This window comes from Salmo salar, chromosome ssa06, assembly GCF_905237065.1.
Source record: "Salmo salar chromosome ssa06, Ssal_v3.1, whole genome shotgun sequence".
Lineage (NCBI taxonomy): Eukaryota > Metazoa > Chordata > Actinopteri > Salmoniformes > Salmonidae > Salmo > Salmo salar.
In genome coordinates, this window is record NC_059447.1 from 13,384,260 (window position 1) to 13,398,628 (window position 14,369).

General features: G+C 40.4%; 1 protein-coding gene across 6 annotated transcripts in view; it reads right to left on the reverse strand.

Annotated features, from left to right (window-relative positions):
• The window catches only part of LOC106606347 (NACHT, LRR and PYD domains-containing protein 12), a 32,726-nt gene extending 20,154 nt beyond the window's left edge, over positions 1 to 12,572 (reverse strand). For 4 of the 6 annotated variants that reach the window (XM_045719782.1, XM_045719780.1, XM_045719781.1 and 1 more), the window contains exon 1: positions 12,366 to 12,566. The gene's annotated coding sequence lies outside the window, so the exon portion shown is untranslated. Of the gene's footprint in view, positions 1 to 12,365 lie in introns of all 6 variants that reach the window. The other 2 variants (XM_045719778.1, XM_014202502.2) reach the window with 1 other exon arrangement.
• Between the last annotated feature and the right edge of the window lie 1,797 nt (positions 12,573 to 14,369).

The following is a 14,369-nucleotide window of genomic DNA, read 5'->3' on the forward strand; positions in this document are numbered from 1 at the left end:
AAATGTCTTGGTAGTCCAAAAAATATTGCTATCAAGTTGTAAATTGGAGTTGGCCTGCCTGGTACATTGTTTGCTTCCTCCATTTGGGATGCACTGTTTCAGTTTCAATGACTCAATATATTGAATAAAAACTGACAAATGTAACTAAGGCTGGGAATGTCAATACAATCAAACTAGCCTTGGCAATGATCACAAGTCAGTCAAAACGTGGCCAATAAGCTAGCGTATCTATGTAGCAAGTTAAAAACATGGAGCCTAACGTTAGCTAGATAGCTAGCTGTTTGGAGGATATCATGTCATTGCAGGAGTGGGTGAGTGACTGAGTTTTTCCCCCTCATATTGTTTTTCGGTGGCTACACAGCTAGAGATCCAGGTGTAATTTGGTTAGCTAGCAAGAAATGTGAAACAATTTGCTAGCTAGCTATGCTGAACTTGAACGACTTATCCAGTTAGCATATCTCTTGCGTTCATAAAATTACTCTGGCCATCTGCTCCGATTTCAGAGGACTCTCGTCTGTGTGCCAGAGCGCAGAATAACTAATGAATTTACGAGCGCGCAACCCCGCTGAATATGACCGGTGTCAGTAAACGTACGCCAAAAAAGTAATAGTTAGTCACAAACGCTATAACCTGTGAGGGCGAGTAAAATGGTCAGAGTGAGGTGTTCTAACATTTGTGTCTGGAAGTAGCTAGCTAGCAAGCTATCCAACTTTATCCAGTTAGCTTGGGTGCTTGGTTGGGACAAGCATGCATTGGCAGGCAAGCTGCAAAAGGACGAGCAGGCTACTTACTATTAACCATCATTAATCAGTGCAATTTTGATAGCCACCTTTCTGAAAAAGATTATGATTTATCTAATAATCCTTCGTTAGATTTTAGTTCATCTTACTCTGGCTAGCATGAGTTGTTGATCTTGTTGTTGTTGATGTGCATAACTGAGTGAGAGGGAGCCTACCTTTTAATGGATGTTTGATCAATAGGACTGTAAAGTTCCCAAATGTAAGAAGACTCCTGTGGTATTTACATATTTGCAGAATTCCGTTCAGATATATTTTGTGGCTTTTGCGGAATGTTTTCTAATGATCTAAAGTTGTGCTGTTGCAACTGACTGTAAACACACAGTCCAGTTCAAAGTGAATGATGGCAGGCCTATGTGGCAAATGGTTTGTTTGCATGAAGGCCTACTGTAGCTCTAATTGGCTATGGCGCACCGGTCTGTGTAGACCGGTCTTGGACGAGACAAATGTTTTTATTCGGTTTTATTTACTGCAATGTCTATTAATTGTCTAAACACACGTCTGCTTTCCCACTCTATATTGCTATAGAATTTTCACAAATGCCTTACTACACGTAATTCCCAAACATTCTAAAAATTTATGAAACTGTGAAAATGACCATATGTGCTCGCTTGTCAGAAAATGTAAAAAATAATAAGTGTCATATTCTTCTTATGGGAGTATATGAACAGATTTTAATAGGATGTAATGTTGCTAAAATGCTGTCAGTTCCACTTTAATAAAGCAACATTAGGAGACATACATAATCCACCAATCAAAAGTGACATTCTGATCTGCTCTGAATTCAGTGAAAGTGTCTTAAGATCTAAAAAGGACACTGTGGGTAGCACTGCAGGAGTGGTAGCACACTAATGTAATCTTAACCTGTTAGGGCTAGGGGGCAGTATTGACACGGCCGGATAAAAAACGTACCTGATTTAATCTGGTTACTACTCCTGCCCAGTAACTAGAATATGCATATAATTATTGGCTTTGGATAGAAAACACCCTAAAGTTTCTAAAACTGTTTGAATGGTGTCTGTGAGTATAACAGAACTCATATGGCAGGCAAAAACCTGAGAAGATTCTGAACAGGAAGTGGCCTGTCTGACAAGTTGTTGTTCATCTTGGCTCTTTTTATTGAAGACTGAGGATCTTTGCTGTAACGTGACACTTCCTACGGCTCCCATAGGCTCTCAGAGCCCGGGAAAAAGCTGAATGATATCGAGGCAGCCCCAGGCTGAAACACACTAGCGCGTTTGGCAAGTGGTCTATCAGCGGGCCATTAGACTGAGGCTCGTGCATGAGGGGATAGCATGCTTTTACTTTCACTCTCTTTGTAATAAAAAACGATTTGCCGGTCGGAATATTATCGCTTTTTTACGAGAAAAATTGCATAAAAATTGATTTTAAACAGCGGTTGACATGCTTTGAAGTACGGTAATGGAATATTTTTGTCACGAAATGCGCCGTGCTCGTAACCCTTATTTACCCTTTCGGATAGTGTCTTGAACGCACAAACAAAACGCAGCTATTTAGATATAACAATGGATTATTTGGGACCAAACCAACATTTGTTATTGAAGTAGAAGTCCTGGGAGTGCATTCTGACGAAGACAGCAAAGGTAATAACATTTTTGTTATAGTAAATCTTTGGTGAATGCTAAACTTGCTGGGTGTCTAAATAGCTAGCCCTGTGATGCCGGGCTATCTACTTAGAATATTGCAAAATGTGCTTTCACCGAAAAGCTATTTTAAAATCGGACATATCGAGTGCATAGAGGAGTTCTGTATCTATAATTCTTAAAATAATTGTTATGTTTTTTGTGAACGTTTATCGTGAGTAATTTAGTAAATTCACCGGAAGTGTTCGGTGGGAATGCTAGTCACATGCTAGTCACCTGCTAATGTAAAAAGCTGGTTTTTGATATAAATATGAACTTGATTGAACAGACATGCATGTATTGTATAACATAATGTCCTAAGATTGTCATCTGATGAAGATCATCAAAGGTTAGTGCTGCATTTAGCTGTGGTTTGGGTTTATGTGACATTATATGCTAGCTTGAAAAATGGGTGTCTGATTATTTCTGGCTGGGTACTCTGCTGACATAATCTAATGTTTTGCTTTCGTTGTAAAGCCTTTTTGAAATCGGACAGTGTGGTTAGATTAACGAGAGTCTTGTCTTTAAAATGGTGTAAAATAGTCATATGTTTGAGAAATTGAAGTAATAGCATTTCTAAGGTATTTGAATAACGCGCCACGGGATTCAACTGGCTGTTGAGTAGCCCAGAGAGGTTAATGAACAATGTAATGTAATCTTAATCGATGTTGATTGATGATGATAATAATAACAACACAGGTGAGTCAGATTATCATTTCAAATTAACTGTGTACAAGGGGGCAGACAAGGCGCCTCTCCTTGGGGGAATCAATGAAAGACCTCTGATCAGGATGTGCTGAACTGTGAACACACAAAACATTATTTGACACACAGCAGAGAAGTGGTTAAATTGAATGTTAAAATCCTCCAAGCTGAATGGGCACACTATGGCTTAATTTGCCTTCACTATGGTTAAAGACAAGCCACTGTATTTTCAACTGTACCTAGCAAAAATATTACCCTCTAAAAATTAGGGGTTCAACAAGGGTTATTCTAAGATCTTCAAAGTTCTTCGAAGAACCTTAGGGTTCTTGGCAAGGAAAATGGCCCCAAAAACGTTATTCCAAGAACCCCATAGGAGGTGGGGTTCATCAAGGAACTTCCTTCGTTGGTGGGGGTTCTTGCTGGACCCTGACTGACCAACTGAAACTTTTGGATTTGAATTTGAAAGGACAGCAGGTGCAGGCACTTAACTGAAAAATGTAAAGATCTCCTCAATTTAAAGTAAGGTTTGTCCCTTGTATGATATCAATTGATATTGTTTTATGGTAATACTATCTATCTTTTCATATTTGTGCAAGGATCGGAGAAGAACCCTTGTTGAACCCCTAATTTTCAGAGTGTAGGCTATTTAAAGAGTGCGAGGTGGGTGGAGGAATTGACCGATAAATCTATCGATATAGCAGCCCATAGCATAAGTTCGTCTGTCAAACGTGTACAGTGCCTTCAGAACGTATTCACACCCCCTTGACTTTTTCCACATTTTGTTGCGTTACGGCCCCAATTTAAAATGTATAAAATGTAGGTTTTTGTCAATGGCCTACAAACAATACCCTATAACGTAAAAGTGGATTTTTTTTTATTAATTAAAAATTTAAAGTTTAAATGTCTTGAGTCAATAAGTATTCAACCCCTTTATTATGGCAAGCCTAAAAAGGTTCAGGAGTACAAATGTGCTTAACAAGTCACATAATAAGTTGCATGGACTAAATCTGTGTGCAATAAGTGTTTAACATGATTTTTGAATGACTGTGTCACGTCCTGACCGTAGAGAGCTCTTATTTTCTATGGTAGAGTAGGTCAGGGCGTGACTGGGGGGTTTATCTAGTTTATTTATTTCTATGTTGGGTTCTATTTTTTTTTTTCTATGTTGGGGTTTTTGTATGATTCCCAATTAGAGGCAGCTGGTCATCGTTGTCTCTAATTGGGGATCATATTTAAATTGTTTTTCCCACCTGTTTTTGTGGGATATTATTTTGAGTTACTGCATGTTGCACCTCTGTCGTCACGGTTTGTTGTTTTGTTTATAGTTTATTGTATGTCTTGCTAAGTTTCACATATTAATAAAGATGTGGAACGATACTCTCGCGGCGCCTTGGTCCTTCTCTACAAACGGACGTGACAGACTGCCTCATCTCTGTACAACACACATAGAATTATCTGTAAGGTCCCTCAGTCGAGCAGTGAATTTCAAACACAGATTCAACCACAATGACCAGGGAGGTTTTCCAGTGCCTCACAAAGAAGGGCACCTATTGGTAGATGGGTAAAAAAACATTGACATTGAATATCCCTTTGAGCATGGTGAATTTATAAATTACATTTTGAATGGTGTATTAATACACCCAGTCACTACAAAGATACAGGCATCCTTCTTAACACAGTTACCAGAGAAGAAGGAAACCACTGAGGGATTTCACCATGAGGCCAATGGTGACTTTAAAACAATTACAGAGTTTAACGGCTGTGATAGGAGGAAACTGATAATGGATCAACAACATTGTAGTTACTCCACAATAGTAACCTAATTGACAGAGTGAAAAGAAGGAAGCCTGTACAGAATAAAAATATTCCAAAACATGCATCCCGTTTGCAACAAGGCACTAAAGTAATACTCCGACAAATGTGGCAAAGCAAATAACGTTTTGTCCTGGATACAAAGTGTTATGTTTGGGGCAAATCTGTTTGGGGCAAATCTAATACAACACATTCCTGAGTACCACTCTCTATATTTTCAAGTATAGTGGTGGCTGCATCATGTTATGTGTATGCTTGTAATTGATAAAGACTGGGGAGTTTTTCAGGATAAAAAATAAACAGAATGGAGCAAAGCACAGGCAAAATCATAGAGGAAACCCTGGTTCAATCTGCTTCCACCAGACACTGGAAGATTAATTCACCCTTCAGCAGGGCAATGACCTAAAACACAAGGCCAAATCTACACTGGAGTTGCTTACTAAGAAGACCGTGAATGTTCCTGAGTGGCCAAGATACAGTTTTGACTTAAATCTATGGCAAGACCTGAAAATGGTTGTGTAGCAATGATCAACAACCAATTTAACAGAGCTTGAAGAATTTTGAAAATAATAATGGGTAAATGTTGCACAATCCAGGTGTGGGAAGCTCTTAGAGATTTACCCAGAAAGACTCACAGCTGTAATCACTGCCAAAGGTGCTTTCAATTTTCTAAAAACATGTTTTCACTTTGTCACTATGGGGAATTGTGTGTAGACGGGTGAAACAAAATCTATTTAATTAATTTTGAATGGATTCATACCACAATGTAAATTACTTGAATCTGGCTTATTGTGTGGTCAATAACTGATAAATACATAATGGGCAAGAAACATATTGTTTTTAATAAAACCAATTAAACCTCCGGTCCACCTTCTCATCTTTGTGCTCTCCTTCTCAAACTGAACAGAACACAGGCTAGTCAGAGTACAAGGCCTAATCACCATTTTTGGGGGGGAAGAAGACTGACTCTCCTCCTGAACTGTCACCACAGGCTTACACAGCACAGCCATTGGTTAGACATCACAGAAAAACGTTTTTTTTTTTTTAACCACAAGATCAAAGCGGGCTCAGGGTTGGAAGGAATGTTCATTGCTGTGTGCAATGCAGCTTGTTGTATTTTACACCATCCCAGCAGCTATCCTAAAAATATAACATTTGCTTGTGCTTCCCCAAGCATGCACTTCATAGCCTATTACCTATAGGTAATGGATAATTTGATTGAGGCCACATTAAGTAGCCTATAGGCAGTGGTGGAAAAAGTATTAAATTGTCATACTTGTGTAAAAGTAAAGATACCTTAATAGAAAATGACTCAAGTAAAAGTGAAAGTCAACCAGTAAAATACTACTTGAGTAAAAGACAAAGTATTTGGTTTTAAATATACGTAAGTATCAAAAGTAAATGGAATTGCTCAAATGTACTTACAGTAGGGGGAAAAAGTATTTGATCCCCTGCTGATTTTGTACGTTTGCCCACTGACAAAGAAAGGATCAGTCTATAATTTTAATGGTAGATTTATTTGAACAGTGAGAGACAGAATAACAACAAAAATATCCAGAAAAACACGTCAGAAATGTTATAAATTGATTTGCATTTTAATGAGGGAAATAAGTATTTGACCCCCTCTCAATCAGAAAGATTTCTGGCTCCCAGGTGTCTTTTATACAGGTAACGAGCTGAGATTAGAAGCACACTCTTAAAGGGAGTGCTCCTAACCGCAGCTTGTTACATGTAAAAAAGACACCTGTCCACAGAAGCAATCAATCAATCAGATTCCAAACTCTCCACCGTGGCCAGGATCAAAGAGCTCTCCAAGGATGTCAGGGACAAGATTGTAGACCTACACAAGGCTGGAATGGGCTACAAGACCATCGCCAAGCAGCTTGGTGAGAAGGTGACAACATTTGGTGCGATTATTCGCAAATGGAAGAAACACAAAAGAACTGTCAATATCCCTCGGCCTGGGGCTCCATGCAAGATCTCACCTCGTGGAGTTGCAATGATCATGAGAACGGTGAGGAATCAGCCCAGAACGACACGGGAGGATCTTGTCAATGATCTCAAGGCAGCTGGGACCATAGTCACCAAGAAAACAATTGGTAACACACTACGCCATGAAGGACTGAAATCCTGCAGCGCCCGCAAGGTCCCCCTGCTCAAGAATACATATACAGGCCCGTCTGAAGTCTGCCAATGAACATCTGAATGACTCAGAGGACAACTGGTGAAAGTGTTGTGGTCAGATGAGACCAAAATGGAGCTCTTTGACATCAACTCAACTCGCCGTGTTTGGAGGAGGAGGAATGCTGCCTATGACCCCAAGAACACCATCTCCACCGTCAAACATGGAGGTGGAAACATTATGCTTTGGGGGTGTTTTTCTGCTAAGGGGACAGGACAACTTCACCGCATCAAAGGGACGATGGACGGGGCCATGTACCGTCAAATCTTGGGTGAGAACCTCCTTCCCTCAGCCAGGGCATTGAAAATGGGTTGTGGATGGGTATTCCAGCATGACAATGACCCAAAACACTCACACCTGTGTTAACAAAAGAATCACTGACATGATGTGAGCTGGTCCTTTTGTGGCAGGGCTGAAATGCAGTGGAAATGTTTTTTGGGGAATTCTGTTCATTTGCATGGCAAAGAGGGACTTTGCAATTAATTGCAATTCATCTGATCACTCTTCATAACATTCTGGAGTATATGCAAATTGCCATCATACAAACTGAGGCAGCAGACTTTGTGAAAATTAATATTTGTGTCATTCTCAAAACTTTTGGCCACGACTGTAGATATTCCATAAAAAATCTGCCGTTTCCAGCTACAATAGTCATTTACAACATTAACATTGTCTACACTGTATTTTTGAAAAATGGTATGTTATTTTAATGGTCAAAAAATGTGCTTTTCTTTCAAAAACAAGGAAATGTCTAAGTGACCCCAAACTTTTGAACGGTAGTGTATGTGCTTTTAAAACAATAGGTAGGCTAACACACAAAGCATAAAGAGGACTGTTTCCAAATAGTCTGTGGGACAACAAAAATATTTTAATCCCAAAGTAATCTGTGTTACCCGCAGCCTGAAAAATGCAGACCGCCCCTCAATGATCTGTGTTGGACCCGCAGGTCCCGTAGGCATCCTGCGGGACTGCAGCCCTCTAGTGCACAGTCAGTACACAACACTGCTCATCATGTCTTAGCAGGATCAGATGGTGACACGGGTCCCAGCAGGGTCAGGCAGCCAGGGAAGACCAGTATATGGAGCTCAGGTGAATTTTGCAGAATATTAACAATATCACTGAATGATACAAAGATCCACCTTGAATTGATGGGCAGACCTACAGTAGCTACAGGACAGAATCTTAAACTTAAAGCTACAGCCTTTGATAAGGCAGTCTGAAAAACCTCCAAAGTTGATTTCCAAACTGTATCAAGGGTTGATAGAGGCTTTTCCCAATGACACAAAACATGTAAAACAAACATGTGAGGAAGATCTGGTAAAAGCCAATGATGATGAATGGATACAGATATGTTAGAATGCCAAGTCATCTTCATAGAATCTCAGACATAAATTAGTGCAGTTAGTGCACTTCGGGCTAGGGGGCGGTATTCGGAAGTTCGGACAGTCTGACGTGCCCAAAGTAAACTGCCTGTTACTCAGGCCCAAAAGCTAGGATATGCATACTGGTTGTATTTGATAGAAAATACTTTAAAGTTTCTAAAACTGTTAAAATCATGTCTGTGCGTATAACAGAACTGATATGGCAGGCAAAAACCAGAGGAAAATCCATCCAGAAAACATTTTTTTGGAGCTCCCAGGCCATTCCTATGTTTGCCTATTGAATAATAAAAAAAACAGCACCCAGTTTGCAGTACCAATGGCTTGTTTTTGGAAAAACGAAACAAGTAGTTGTAGTTTATCCAAGGTGTTCCTCATTAGGACTGTAGTCTTGTGGCGCGGGTGAACATACTACATTCCGTCTTAAATATTATCATTTATTTACATATTAGGGCACCTGAGGATTGAATAGAAACGTTGTTTGACTTGTTTGGATGAAGTTTACCGGTAACTTTTTGGATTATTTTGTCTGCATGTTGAACGAGTTGAATGAGTGGATTACTGAAATCAAACGCGCCAACTAAACAGACTTTTTGGGATAGGATTTTATCGAACAAAACAACCATTTATTGTGTAGCTGGGACCCTTGGGATTGCAAACAGAGGAAGATCTTCAAAGGTAAGTGATTTATTTTATCGCTATTTGTAATTTTTGTGACACCTGTGCTGGTTTGAAAAATATGAGTGTGTGGGGCGCTGTCCTCAGATAATAGAATGCTATGCTTTCGCAGTAAAGCCTATTGTAAATCAGATAACGCAGTTCGATTGTATGACACTTGTATTTTCATGAATATTTAATATTACGATTTTTGTATTTTCAATTTGGTGCTATGCAATTTCACCGGATGATGTCAAATCGATCCCGCTAGCGGGATCCGATCCGCAAGTTAAGACCATCCATAGAACGTACTATATGCCAGTGAAACTGAGTTACATGCACTCAGAAATCCTCTGCTGGAGGTGTAAAACACAAAAGGGGACATATTTGCATATGTTATGGTCTTGTGAAGGCTGGCTGAATTCTGGCAAAAGAGTATGTTTTTTTGTTATCTCAGTATGTCTACAGATTTTCCCTTCTCCCTGTTTTTGTTTGCTTGGAAATGTTGACACTGTAGACTTCTTTGAAGAAATTGTGTAACCAAGCATTTATAGCATTTATTGGAAGGTTGGTTATCCTCCCAAAATGTCAAGTTATGTATCACGAGATTTGATTTATTATAAGATTAAGGGTATACTGGGCAACTTTCACCCACACTTAATATGTTGTGAAATCTGTTATTAATGTATTTCAATGTTTTTAAAATGTATTACTGCCTTAATTTGGCTGGACCCCAGGAAGAGTAGCTGCTGCCAGGGGATCCATAATAAATACACATACAAATAAGGTCTGGATGCCTTATATGGAATACAGTACGACTAAAGGAGTCTGTATTGAAAACATGACCACATCAGGGGAGACACCTATTTAGGCAATCCCTAGCTGCTGGGATGCTCAGTCCTGGCCCTGGGGGTCTGCCGTCCTGTGGGTTCTCACTCTGGCCTAACACACTCCCAAAACCAATAATGAATGTTTCACTAAGATCCTAAAGCTGAGTGGGGTGTGTTGGGGCGCTGCAGGGTGGTGGACCCCTAGGGACAGGATGGGACAACCCAGCTATATTGTCTGCAAGCAAAAAGAGCTCTACAATACTATTAGGCCTATGAGATTAATTATATGGAGGATTTTCTGTTTCTGTGTGTTAATGTATATTTGAGGTGTATATGTTTATTTATTTATTTCAAACCTTATTAGGGAATAAAACATTTTAAGGTGAGAACTGGGAAGGAAATTGTGTTGGGAGAGAGACTGGTGGGGGTCGGGCGTGCAGGCGGCTCAGGCTGGCTGGTTGGTCTGGCTGAAATTTGACATAGAGGATGTCTTAATAAGGACAATCAAAAGTCTTTGTATTTTTTCAAGAGTTGTTAATTTGTTATGCTATTGGTTATAGGTGCGAAACAATATTTATTATTGAATTACCTTTGATCTAGTTCCGTCTTATTAATCCCTTATTTAATAATGATCTCTTACCTTGCTTGATGACTGTGGGCAGTTTTGTTTACTTTTGTTCTAAATAGAGACGCCATATTGTGTAAAAATGCAGGAAATTAGCTTTAGATGCCCCCCCAAAATATGGGGGAGGAACCCCTGATCCTTCTAAAACCAAAGTGGCGTCCCTGCCTACTTAGTTAGTAGACTTGTTGTTGTGTGTTCTATGTGATATAAATATTCCTCTCAAGGGGCATTTAAGTTGCGAGTGATAGGGAGAGAAACACGTAGACTATTCTGACAAGCACTCAATTCACAACAATTATTAATGCAATGGGGGAAAACAATTTTGAATGCAGTTTTGGGGAAGCTATTTTGAAACCAGTGTTGGCCTTTGTTCAAAAAGCGTGTCGTCCCAGTTTACCATTGCTAACATTTTATTTCTTTACTCCTTCAATTGCGCGAGAGGCATCGTTTTACAAACTCGGTTACAACTGGAGTTTCAAGCATGGTTAGGAGGGGTTGCGCAACGAAAGAACGGTTAATTTGGCTCCCCGATTTGTATACTTTCAGTATTGCTTTTTGAGCTCCAGACGTCAATTATCTGCTCCATGCTATTTTTTTCTGTGCTTATTTTTTGGTTGTTGTTGCAGGCCATCTAATAATTTGGTCAGGTAAAAATTCACATTTCACGACCTGCCATAATGGTAGGTAACGTTTTAGGCTATACATTTGGAGTGACATTTTTTTTCATGGTTTTTCAATTTCTAAACCTTACTGAATGATGAACCGTTTGGGAGCCAAATTAACGGCTCTTTTAGTTGAATGGAACCAAATGATCTGGCTCACAGAAAAGACTCGCAATGCCCATCACTACGCAAAAGAGCTCAAAGGAGACAATGCATCTTAAAAGGGCAATGACATACTTTTTAATATATACCCCCAAAAATCTAAAATTAATAAAATAATTATTAATAATAATAACCACAATCAGGATGTTGTGTCCAATGGGGTAAATGCAGATGGACAAACTCCGCTTCAGTTTATGCATATTTTATAGCAACTAATCCGTTGGGCTACAGGAAATAATGTGTATTTCTAATAGCACATCTGATAATAGGTCCAATATGTACACATTGTTTTAACATAATTTTCCCCAATATGTTTTGGGGCTAATTTCTGGAGGTGGAAATTATATTTTAGATTGTTTCAGCATAATTTTATTTTCATTAATTTTGCAGTAGAATGTCCTTTTAAAAAGTCACCAGAACTGAGCTTTTCAGTCCTATATACACATTATTCTGGGTAGGAACCCGGACCCCCTAAACAAAGGGACTGGAATTGGCCAAAATCGCAATTTAATACATGTACCAAAGTATCCTCTTTTCCTAAAACATGATGGTCATGACTTCCTTACATGAAAGGAGAGGTTAACTTGGCCAAGAAAAACCATCTGAGATCAATATATGTTTCAAATGTTCTTTGTTGTCGTTTGTTTTAAATACTGCATATAGTGTTGTGTATTCACGCATGTAAATTCAAGAGGAAACAAAGAACGGATGGATTGACCGCAATGAAAAACTGCCCAAATAGCGATGTTTTACATACAGCCGTTTTTTAAAGGACCAAAGAGTAATATTGCGATACTGTACTTTATAGCATTTTAACTTCAGGTATATCTGTAAACACATGGATTCCCAGTAGGATAGACTATTTTGTTATTGATGCATTTTATTTTACGCCATTCGGAAAAGTTTCCTACCTGTTTTTTGTCTCCTGCAAATGTAATCCAGAGCCTGTTATTAAGGAGGTGCTGTTTCTTTGTTGTGCACACTTTCCACATGGTGTCCGCAATTGACTCCCTTCTCTATCTAACGTTTTCGAGGTGCTCTTTCCCGCCCAAAAAACACCTGATCAGGATCAACAACAATCTTTCAACATCCATCTGCCAGTAGGGTTCTAAGGGGTAACTACTAGCCCCTCCCTGGCTACCACTGCTCTTGCTCAACAACACAATTCCTGGGTCATCAGAACTTTTTAAGGTATTTCAACAAACGATTTTGTGGTAAATTGATCAAATTCTTTGACATTTGGAAAGTTAGATTAAGTTAGTTCGATAATTGTTTTTTTTTAATATACAAGTAGGAAAGCCTTAAGAAAAATAATCCACTTGTTTAGAGAGAAAAATGTAGATAATTTTGGAGTAAAGTAGAACTATGTTGAATGAGTGTGTTGGTAACTAGGGGATAACTGGCCCCTGGGGGCTAGTTACCCCTTTATGGTTATGAATGTGTTTATACCTGTCATTTAGACAATGACTAGCCCAGTTAGCGCTAGTTTATGCAAACTTTCTAGCTAGCAACTTCACTAGCAGTAAATGTTAGCCAGCTAGCTAGTTTAAGCTGCTAGGAGTGCTAGCTAGCAACCTTACTACCAGATCGTCTGAGGTAAAATAAATTAAAAAGATAACATACTTAATTGCAGTTGTAAATGTTTCCACTAGTGACTGATAGCTTTACAGTTAATATTACTTTATAAGGGTTTTCGTTGGAGCTACTACGGAGTCCAGACCAGGTCTCCACCGTGCGCATTCCCCCTGAATATGCCAATTTGGCTCTCGCCTTCTCCAATTACCACCTCATCGACGGGGCGATTGTGTGATAGATCTCCTGGTAGACGCTGCACTTCCCAGGAGTCACGTGTATCCCCGACCACAGGCGAAGACGGAGGCTATGGAAACATATGTCTCCGATTCCCTGCGTCCTCCACTTCACCCGCCTCCTCGAGTTTCTTTTTCTGAAGAAAAAGGAGGGAGGTCTGCGCCCGTGTATTGACTATCGGGGTCTGAATCAGATCACTGTGAGGTATAGTTACCCGCTACCGCTTATAGCCACAGCGATAAAGTCAATGCACGGGGCGCGCTTCTTCACCAAACTAGATCTCAGGAGCGCTTACAACCTGGTGGGTATCCGAGAGGGAGACAAGTGGAAGACGGCTTTCAGTACCACCTCTGGGCACTATGAGTACTTCGTCATGCCGTATGGGTTGATGAATGCGCCATCAGTTTTCCAAGCCTTTGTAGACGAGATTTTCAGGGACCTGCACGGCAGGGTGTAGTGGTGACAACTCCATTGTGTCCTCCTCCCAGAGTGCTAAGAACCTTGGCGTGACCCTGGACAACACCCTGTCGTTCTCCACTAACATCAAGGTGGTGACCCGATCCTGTAGGTTCATGCTCTACAACATTCGCAGAGTATCCAGGCACTTGTCATCTCCCGTCTGGATTACTGCAACTCGCTGTTGGCTGGGCTCCCTGCCTGTGCCATTAAACCCCTACAACTCATCCAGAACGCCGCAGCCCGTCTGGTGTTCAACCTTCCCAAGTTCTCTCACGTCACCCCGCTCCTCCGCTCTCTCCACTGGCTTCCAGTTGAAGCTCGCATCCGCTACAAGACCATGGTGCTTGCCTACGGAGCTGTGAGGGGAACAGCACCTCCGTACCTTCAGGCTCTGATCAGGCCCTACACCCAAACAAGGGCACTGCGTTCATCCACCTCTGGCCTGCTGGCCCCCCTACCTCTGAGGAAGCACAGTTCCCGCTCAGCCCAGTCAAAACTGTTCGCTGCTCTGGCACCCCAATGGTGGAACAAGCTCCCTCACGACGCCAGGACAGCGGAGTCAATCACCACCTTCCGGAGACACCTGAAACCCCACCTCTTTAAGGAATACCTAGGATAGCATAAAGTAATCCTTCTAACCCCCCCCA